The following is a 2815-nucleotide window of genomic DNA, read 5'->3' on the forward strand; positions in this document are numbered from 1 at the left end:
AAAAATACAACATTGTCACAAAGGCAAATGATGCATGCTTAGAAATTGACATTCCCAAATAGGGAAAGGCATCCAAGGTAAGGAAGTCGATGTGCCATATCAAGAATATGCTTACTCAGAGAAAAATCGAGGATCCTGATCCAAGAAGATGGCCTGAGATGAAGTGCATGATTAATCCCTAATTATAAAAGCTAAGCTTTGACATAGAGTTCATGTATACATAGTCGATTTCTATGCACCTTGCTATTCAAGCAATGTTTAGTTTTCTTAGATTCTGCCAAAGGCTCACTTATCTTATCCATATTATTAGAAGATGCATGAAAATTTTTTGTTTTGTAATGCCACCAGAACCACTGCACACTAGAAACGTGAGTTAGGGAGCACGAATGTGATTTGAGGAGCGCTTATTGCATTCCTTTTCATCCAAGAGTATGCCAACAACTTTGGAAACACTCATTCCTAACTAAGAGCATTGAAACATTTTGTTTCTTGCTTCCTTGATCTTAAGCAGATTTTATTTTCTAGGTTGTTCCACGTGGTTGAAGTCCTAACGCCCCTTGATCTATGTTATCCCATATGGCTTCTTGTACGTCAAACAAACTCAAGTGGTTACATTATCTTGTGATGCATGTACACCATATTACACAAATATAGGACTTCATGGTTTTGTGAAAGGCAACATTCCCTGATATTTATTTGGTGATATATTTGAAAGATGCCACTATTACGCCAACTAGTGATACGGGATCTGAGCACCCTTTGGGGAATATGTTGAAAAACGAAGCCCAAAATCTTTTCCAAGCTTTAAATAAACCTAAAGAAAAACATTTCCAGCCTTTCTCTCATAGCGCCCTTAACCATAGCTTACCAACACTCTTTACCATTTTCATCATATGCATTTTGCAGTACATGTTGGTTCTATGACGACCATTGGGATTTAAATCAAGAAATTATCTACATGTTACCTTTGGATGCATAGTGATGAAAATTTTGTTTAGTATGTTCACAATGCAACTCCATTTACATCCCTACCACAAAAGGGGAATAAATAATTAAAACAATGAAAGTAATCTCATTTGGAGGTGATAGTAAAATTGCAACTAAATTCTACAAGTGGGACAAGAGATTCTCAAATCTGAAAATCAACTCAACATATGGGTACTTTAATGGGACTCCTAATTATAAACAAGTTTGAAATTTATGTGATACTCGTGGTGATGAGGTAATTATAATGTGAGTGCCTTCAAGTGAAGAGACATTATGGAGAGTGACGATTATCCCAAAGTAAGAGTGAACCCTTGATTGCAACAATGCAAGTTTCTGAAGATGCATTTGCGGGGGGGGGGTAGCTTCATACACCCTAATGTAATTGAGAGATGCCAATGTAGAAACACAAGATGTCATTGTTCTACTATGATGTACATGGTAGATAAATAAAGGTGGAGGTCTCTTGAGACTTCGAATCCCTTCCAACCTTGGTGCAGTCATAGAAATATGACCCAACAATGCAAAGATAATGTTATGGTGTGTTATCAGTGCCATATCGTGTTTGTAGCAATCCATATCGAGGATAATATAATGTTAAACAAGGTTGTATATTTATTCAAACATCGAGGGTTTCAAGAGCACATGACAAGGATAACAATACATAAACCCTATTGAATTTGGAAGGGATGAGGATGATGGTGAGTTGAAGTCATCGACAAAAGATATTCCCATAAACCATCATGCTACTAATGTGATCACCATTTGAGATAAGATGAGTAGTCTAAAGATGATAAGCACCCTAGAGAATGGGGATTAATTCAAAGTAGGGTTGGATCTTCAATCAGATATGTCTAGGGTTATAATGATGCAAGGGGAATATATAATTTTTGCAAACCCTAATTCACATGTTGAGGTGTAAGACCAATCAATAACATAGGAGAATATGTTCTGCAATGACTCTCACCATGATGTTGTGTGATGTCGATGATAATGTGCCCCTATAGCCATACAAATCATGTTAAAGAAAGAGGGGAAAACTCTTATTTAGACCATCTAGAGTTTCTCCCAAACCCTAATATCGTCAACACAAGGGGAGGAAAATGAACTCTTTCTTACCCACACACAGTGCCTCTACTAATTGTCATGCATAATATGGAAAGGTAATTTTTGAAGTTATGGGGGGATATAATCACATTGACAAAGCGAAAAACCTTCAAAACCCTAATGAAATCATAAGATTTAGTATCTGAGGCAACACATCATGTTTTGGTGTAACATGTAACGCGTGAATGGGAACAACACCAGGATTCGATAGGAAGGGGGCAAGGGGAGTAACTAGCTGAAAACTTGATCATACCCTTAATGGGATGAGAGAGTAGAGGGGGGACACGAAATTTTGGACATGCCCAAAAATTTTGGGAATTGTTGTAGGGGTTACAACACACTACAAGAAATGAAATCATCAACAAAAGCTACATAAAAATCATCTAGCTCAATGTATTTAGACTTGGATTTCTCAACCTTATATTATGGTAGAAATTGTAAAAGTTTAACATGCCTAACCAATGATTTCAGCTAAAGTGAAGTGTTCATCTCCTCAATCTTTTACATTAAAGGAAATTTCATCCTAAAAGTTCCCATGGGATTTTCAATTAATTTCCATGTCAGAATATGTAAATCAATCAAAATCATTTAAATTTAAAAAGAGGTAGATGTAAATATTTTGGAGGGAAAAGAAGGAAACTATTTTTAATTGTATTTTTGGCTTATATCCTTGTAGGTTTACTTAAATTTCACGTGTATAAATTCATTGGATTCAAAATTAAAT

This window comes from Pinus tabuliformis, chromosome 1_1 (genome assembly GCF_031772625.1).
Source record: "Pinus tabuliformis cultivar Carrire ecotype Pingquan chromosome 1_1, CPIR1, whole genome shotgun sequence".
Classification (NCBI taxonomy): domain Eukaryota; kingdom Viridiplantae; phylum Streptophyta; class Pinopsida; order Pinales; family Pinaceae; genus Pinus; species Pinus tabuliformis.